The sequence below is a fragment of the Aphelocoma coerulescens genome, chromosome 5, assembly GCF_041296385.1.
Source record: "Aphelocoma coerulescens isolate FSJ_1873_10779 chromosome 5, UR_Acoe_1.0, whole genome shotgun sequence".
Lineage (NCBI taxonomy): Eukaryota > Metazoa > Chordata > Aves > Passeriformes > Corvidae > Aphelocoma > Aphelocoma coerulescens.
The window spans coordinates 40202125-40210486 of NC_091019.1; positions in this window are offsets into that span (position 1 = coordinate 40202125).

Below are 8362 nucleotides of genomic sequence, written 5' to 3' on the forward strand. Positions count from 1 at the left end.
TAGAATCAGATTTTGGCTCCTACTTTGTTTTTAGTATTACAAAGAAATAGGCAGCTTTAACTCATGTCATTCATTCATCAGACAAAAAGCAGACTTGCATCCCCAGGACACTGAAAGTTGCAGAGCTAAGTGTCTACATATTTCCATTTCAGAGGAATGGTGATGCCATGTTACCAGCACCCTTCATACATTCCTATTACACTCAGGGAGTACAGAAAACACTTATTTAAAGATACAATGTTTATGTGCCAGCAAGCATTTGTGAGCACAGTTTAAATCTGGGAAAAGCATCAGTGGGATAAGGATAGAAGGACTGAGACCTGGTGAGACAGAGAGGCAGGGTGGAAAGGATGTGGACTGTGCTGTAAGTAGAAGGGATATTTGGAGGAGGAACAGCATGGTGAAGAGTAGCAGACATGGTTTGAAGCTCTGGTTTGTTTAACTCGGTAAGTAAAGCCACAGACAAGGATTCAGTTTTACGCTGCTGGACCAAGCAGTACCAAGAACGTGAAGAGAGCTGCAGCTACCATCAGTTGTGCAAACTACAGTGGGAAAAACTGCTGCAGATTTAGGGCTCTCAGTCAAAAATATGGTCTTCAGGGGATCAATTCTGTTCTCTTGTGAGAGTGATGAAAACCATTGTAAAGGGGCTGGACTACGTGATTTTTTAAAAGGTCCCTTCCAACTGAAACCACTTTGTGATTTTCAATGTCCCATTTCCCTGAACAGTACTCAGACTCAAGGGGCCTCAGATTTGCAATCCCAGTCCTGATGACATATCACATCAACACAAAAAAAAACCAAACCAAACAATTAAGATTTTTTCATTTAGAAAAGAGTAGAAAATTCTGAGGTTAGGGATTTAGGTACTTAACTCTAACTCCCATTCAGCTGTTTCGAATTTTACATGAAATAGTAGTTAACACAGTTTAAAACTCATCCTTCCCACTTAGAGCAACCTAAATTTACAAAGTTTTAATAATTTGCTGTCCTAAATAAATTGAAATCCCTTTTTGTACCATGATTAACTCCCAGGAAGACCTACAACCCACAGCCATGCCTTGGTTAGGACATATGCCTGACCACTGGAAGCATTCCCTGCCACAAGATCTTTCCTGGGTAAATTCTCCACTCACAGGCTATTTTATAACAGAAAGGGGCATGACTTCCTTTGTCAGTGGGAGTATGTCTTTCTCAGTCTTAGAAAGAAACTCAGTCCAGTGTCTCTTGATTCTGATTACAAATATTCTGCACCTCCAATTTGCACCTTGCACAAATCTTAGGCATTTAGGTCCTCTGTTTACCATGAATCACTTTGTATATACATCTCATGATAGCATGGCTATTTCTAGCTCAGACAAATGTAGTATATATGAAAAGCAGATATACAGCCTAGGCCTGAAGGTCAGAGAAATCTTGATACAGCCAGACCTGCAACCTGGTAGCAAAAGTCTTCTAGATTATATCCTCACGCAGAATGCAAAACGGGTCTCAGAAGTTGACCAACCTTTATTATCACTGTGAAACTATTAACACTGAATCAGCAAGGAACAAGACCAAAAAGAAAGACCATCCTGAAATTCTTAAGAGAAAACAGTCACTTTAAATTTACTTTGCTTTTAAAATCAATGCCAATACAGAGCTATGCAGAAACAAGCCAAAATCATTTTCATCAAAAGCCAACAATTATAATTCTCTACAACTTATAAAGCAATTTTGAAGTGGGAAGGAAAAAAGAAAGAAGAACAGGGTTGGGGTTTTGGCACATTAGTACAGTCTCATCAGAACAGTAGATCCTCCCATAAATATTTTAATTACTTCCATTTGCATTTCATATTAATGTTGTCACGTAAGCTTTCCCTCCTATGAGGCATGGCCCCATAAATTACAGATATTTTCACCTTCCCTGTTCTGAAGAAGAAAATTAGGGACAGCTTCTTATGTCTTGCTTAGTCTTTTTTCTTATGGGACAACTCTCAGCCTAGCTCCACCAATTTTGTCCGCACTTTCCCTCCTTTCATTAGGCTGAAGGATAAGTCAGCTCCAGAAAGCATCAAAGCCACAAAGATGACAGAAAATTTCTCTGTTCCATGCAAGTGTCACACAAGGCCTGAGCACACCATCAAGGACAATCAACTTTATTCTTAAACAAACTGCCTGGAAACTGAGGACTTAAATCCCCAGTCTAATAAAATTAATGCTTTTGGCTTGGTCCTGGGACAGTAAATGTAAGTGGTACTCTTGAGAAGTGGAAGCAGAACTTGGCCGAATATCTTGTGATCACCTATCATCCAAACAGAGACACCAAACACAAGGAAACTTCCAGTGAACAGTTTAGGACTGAAGTATGAGCAACTTTTCAGTTATATATGTCAACCAACTGGAGCACGCATTCTTTTCCCCTCATTGGCTTCAAGAATTTTGCTTCTAGCTCCAGCTGAAGAAAGAATACGTCCTGAAAATTTGCTGTCTATGACTAAATCCCAGGTCTTAATCTCTGCTTTGAAGCAAATGACCACTTTAAATTTAATCTCATTAGGATCAAAATTTCCTTTCCTTTCAAACAATCAAGTCTGGTTAGTGAAGTGTCCTTGATCATAAGCCGCTTTCATGAAATGAAGGGTATTTATTGTTTTATTACTCTGTAATTTGTTTACATTCATCTGCATGTATATATGATCAAATACTGTGTCCTATTTGTCTCTGCATTCCACACCCAGAGCAGTTGGCTGTAAACAGCAGCAGGGTCAGCTGATCCTTAGCCAGCCCAGGACGATGAAGGGAAGGAGCCTGCTCTGGCTCTTTGTTTGCCGCAGCCAGAAGGAGCAGGTAGCATCGCTCCCTGCTGCCAAGAAGCCAAGGCTCACGCTGAGGGCACTCTCCCGGGAGCCCGGCGCTGTCAGCTTGAATAGACCCTCAGCCTTGGGGTAGAACTGAACCTACAGCTGAACTTCATACTGGACCAGTTCCTAAGACACCAGCATGGGAATCCTGCACTGCTGTTTTTGTTAGCAAATGTTAACTAAACTTTTCCAACCTTTGCTGAAGTCAGATACGGCCTTTACTACTTAACGGCAATTGGAGTATGGCAGAACATAAGCAAAGGGATATAAAACTGTTTTTCTGCCCTGGTGGATGTGATCAGATTACAAGTATGATAAACAATTATCTGCCAAAGAATACAAGCTAGAGACAACAAGAAGTCAAAAGATTGAGAAAAAGACTGGCAAGATTTAGGAAAATACTTTAAATTAGATGGGAAAATCACAAAAATTACTAACTTAGCACTACTTTCAAATTTTGGTAAGTTCCAAGTCAAACAAACGATATAATTAAAATAGTCATTTTTTCAAATGAAAAGCAAACTCACAATTATGTAGTTTCTGACATTCTCTTGACACCCTTGGGTACTTTAAGAATATACTACTTGTTCAGAAAAGGCAGATGGGAAAACAGCTTTCTCTCATCTAAACATTCTAAATTAGGTGAGGTACACAAATTTTTTGAACTAATTCTGGTGAGGACTAGGAGCCAGTTTAGAAAAAAAACCCCAGACCTGTCTGGCACAGCATGTTGGTAGCAAATATATCAACAAGGAATTTACTCCCCAATAGTCAGATTTGCTCAAATCTAAACAGAGACTAGACTGACACAAACAATTAGGAGAAAGTGACCATGATCAGTTGCTTCTGTTAAGCCCAAGTATCTGCCAAAAAAAGGTGTCTGACAGAATACAATGCATGTGCACCATGGAAACTGCTGGGTGTTAAATCAGTCAAACTGGGGGAAATATTTCTAGCCTCTAAGAAATTGTGTACAGCATCTGTCAGCTAAATCTTAACAGAAAACCATGTTTACTAAGATTAGCAGAGTCACCTGGGTTATCTCAAGCAAGGGAGTCACATCAGTAATTAAGGAAACCAACACACAGCTCCTGTTTTTGCAAACATCTACCCTAGAAATGAGGATGCAAGACTTGCTGTCATTAAGGTGCAATAGTATTTCTAAGTAACACCATAAAACTCCAGCAGAGGGAATCCAGGGAAAACCTCTGGCTACGAGACAGTCCACCCAAAAGCACCAGGCATGTAAGAGCCATGATTCAGACTCCAACACTGCACCAGTGCATGCAGAGCAGCTGCAGGCCACTCCAAGAGCTTCTGCTTCTGAGCTCCTGCTCCCAGCTGCCCACTGCCCTTCACCCAGAGGCCTGATACTTCCTAACAGCTGAGCTGCAGTAGCCTGCTCTGCACACCCAGCACCCTCCTCCCTGCCTGCTGCACACAGATTATTTCCCCAACAGAGCTATAGGGTCTGATTGTTTTCCTCCCAGCCATTGCTGAGATTTCCCAGAAGGAAGATATTACTTCTGCATGAAGCAAGAGCTCTTTATTCCCACTGCATTGTAAGTCTCACAAGAGCTTAGATGCAAGATGCCCCATATCAAATAAGCAGCTCTTTCTCTAGAAAAAAAAAGCCCCATATATTAATTAGGATAAAATAAAAAAACCAGATATCCACCCATTTCAAGGTTCAAAAGAGCAACTGGAAAGATACTGAAACAATAGAAAAAAAGGTGCTTAAAAAAGCCAACAAGGCCAGTCACCACAAAGTCACCCAAGAATACCATCACCTTAGGCAGCCCTCCTTTCACTAAGGAAAACCACCTCCCCATGGCCAGCTGCTGTGCTCGAGCAAAACCCCAGCAGCCATCAGGCATGGTCTGAGAAGTGCCCAGATGAAACCAGTCACTCCAGGTTCACCAGGATCAATGACAGCTTCCCAACAGCCATATGGCAAGCCATGGTGAGGTGGAGACAAGTCTCAGGAAACACCTCAAGGATATGTGACCCAACAATGGACAACACGAACAGCTCTCCCTCTCCACCAACACCACGATGTCTGAAGGCACGGAGGACAAAACCTCTCCTGCGTCCTCACAGCTTGTGGGACTCCTGCAGCCCTGCTCCATTCCAGGCCAGAAGTGGCCATTACAGCCCAGCCAGCCCCAGCAGCTCCCTCCACTCACAGTGGGTGGGCCAAAAGACTGCACAGAGCTTATGAAGTCATCCTCTCAACTCGAGTTCAAATGGATGTTCTGTAGATCACACAGAGATTCCCAACCTAACATTTATACAAGCCACTCTTTCCTCCCCTTGGAGCCTCTGAAGCTTTCAAGAAAAGCTGAAAGACAAAAGCAGATGGAAGAAGGAAGCTGGCAAGTCAGCTGGCACTAACGAATGCTTAAGACTGAACAGAGTTATGAATCTTTCTAGTATTATAACAAATGTTCAACTCCAAAATGCTCCTCTTGTGAAAATTGCTTTTCAAAAATGATCACACAGCCTATTCCATTTGTCAGAAAGGAAGCTGAGGATAGAGCCGCAAATCATTGTCTTATGGTGGTGTTCTTCCTTCAGGTTAAAGGGTCTCCAATACATCCAAGTCAAAGATATCCCAAAAGCAAATACTCCGTGATCACCAAGTGAAATACTTAACTCTAAGGTAACTCTCTGATGCAGAACTGAGCATTTCATCTATAGAGGTTATAAAACTCAAACCTATCTTTTGTAATAGCAATAAACGATTCTACAAGCCACGTTAACAATTAAGCTACCATTATCTTCATTTTTATTTGAAAGACCATATCTTTTCATAGAATTAATGCCATTTGTAAAGAATGGGTCAATATGAATACTTTATAACTTTGCTAAGACAAATACAGCTCCCCATAACACTCTATTTTGAAGAGGCAGCCTTTAATCCACACAACTAGTACAAGATCACTTGTATTAAAATCCTACCTGTAGGCTTAGTTTTATAAATATATACATAAATTCACAGCACAATTCTTTAGGAAGACTTTAATTTGAATCAATTTTAAATGAGAGTATGAAAAGCTTTCCAGCACGGGTAAGATTTAAGTAACACAACACTACAGGTATTCTCCATGTAACTGAAGACAACTGTTACAATATTCACAAATTAAGCTATTAAATGGGTAAGCTGCTATTTGTTAGCAGTCAATAGCTAACAACCAGCAACAGCTTAGCCTAAGAGAATGTAAAGCAAATTTAAAAAAAGGCAAAACATAATGTGATGTAAAGCAAATCAAAGCAAAATTTTTGCTACTACCAAGTTAAACACCCCAGCACTGCTCCCAGACACACTCAGGGCACTAGGAGGGCTGAGGGATGGCCAATGCCTGGCTTCCCCAGTGACTTTGCTCCACGAAAACCAGACCGAGTCAGCTGGAACATGACATGACCTTTCAGGAGGAAGAGCTAAAAGGGAGAACTAAAAAGAAAGCATGTTTTACATTATCAACTTGAAGTTTGTTTCTATATTAAAAATTAGAAAACAAACCAATACATTTTAATGGCATTTCAAAGTTTGTGTCGCTTGAACTATTTCTTAAAAAAAAATCTGTTAATAATTCAATCTGCGTATAACTCAAGGGTGTACATTCTCAAAGTATCAACAGAGCAAGTATGAAAACGGAACTTAAAACATTCCTTGCTCATCTCAGAAGTAGCATTTCAAAACAATTCTGAAGCCTTCTGGTTTTTTTTTAAAAAAGTTCTTAAAGGCATAACATAAATATATGCATGTATATATAATACACACACACACACTGTAGTGATAAGCTGAGTGGTGTGGTTGACACAACTGAAGGATGGGATGCAATCCAGGGGGACCTGGACAAGCTCCAGGAGCAGGTCCATGGGAATCTCCTGAGGTTTAACAAGACAAAGTGCAAGGTGCTGCAGGATCCTACAGCCCCAGGTACCAACACAGGCTGGGGATGAACAGATGGAGAGCAGCCCTGCCCAGAAGGACTTGGGGGTGCTGCTGGGTGAGAGGCTGGACATGACCCAGCCATGGGCACTCCCAGCCCAGAGAGCCAAGCGTGTCCTGGGCTGCATCCAGAGCAGCATGGGCAGCAGGGAGAGGGAGGGGATTCTGCTCTGCTCTGGTGAGACCCCACCTGCAGTGCTGCATCCAGCTCTGGGGTCCCAGCACAGGAAGGACATGGACCTGCTGCAGTGAGTCCAGAAGAGAGACCACCAAGATGATCAGAGGGATGGAGCACCTCTCCTGTGGGGAAAGGCTCAGAGTGTTGGGGCTGGCCAACCTGAAGAAGAGAAGGCTTTGGGATGACCTAATTATGGCCTTCCAGTAGCTGAAGGGAGCCTGTAAGAAAGCTGAAGAGGGACTTTTTACACAATCATGTGGTGACAGAACAAGGGGAAATGGCTTCAAACTGAAAGAGAACAGGTTAAATTCAATACTAGGAAAAAATTCTGTACTGTGAGGATGGTGAGTGACTGGCATACAGGTTGCCCAGAGAAGCTGTGGATGCCCCACCCCTGGAAGTGCTGAAGGTCAGGTTGGATGGGGCAATAACCTATTTAGTGGAAGCTGCCCCTGTCCATGGTGAGGGTACAGGCTTGGAATTAGGTGATCTTTAATGTCCCTTCCATCCCAGGCCTTCATATGAGTCTACGAAACCAAACAAACAAAAATGCAAGCAGTCAGCACTGTGTGACCAAGGGGCTTTCCACTGATGTGAGATGGGAAGCACTAGAGCAGAGTGCTATCAGTTTTTAAAGTAACTTAAAGCACATAATAATAAGAGCATGCCTGGACAGAGTGTGCTATCAGTTTCAAAATAAATTAGCATACAATATGCAAAATGGCCTCTGATATCAATTTTCTCCTGGCAAATAAATTCTCTTTAGTATTTCTAAATTGGGGAAGGTTCTTAACCAAGGCTTGTTACACTCTTTTTGATGTGTATTTACTATTTATGTGGACTGCATACCACTATTTATGCTATAGTGGACTATAGTCACCACTGACCTGCTTAAAACAGCAGTTCCTACAACAAAAAGCAAGATGGAGACTAAGTCTGTTTAACATCAATCACACCCTAAATGCTAAATGTATTATTAAACACATTCAGATATCTTTCCATTCAGGTTCTGAGCACTGGTCCTTTGGGTCTCACAAAAGAGAAGTAAGTAAGTCCTTTCAAAAGTTGAGGTGTTTTTCTAAAAACCATTTCATTAGGCACTATCATTTTCCCCATCACCAGTACTATAGCTCTTCTGTTCTAAAAAAGTCAAAACCAACAAATAAAGGTTTTAGCATGTTATACCCCACAGAAAATAAACTAAGACTCTATTAGAAATTTTTGGTAATATTCAATAAATGATTCCTCACTACAGCATTTGATCCACTATGCATTAGTGAACTAAGATGACCATTAATATTTCAATTAAGGAAAATAAGCAAATATTTTTGGTTTTATCATTTCAATTTTAATACAATTAAAAAAAAAGGTAAATGTTATGCACGG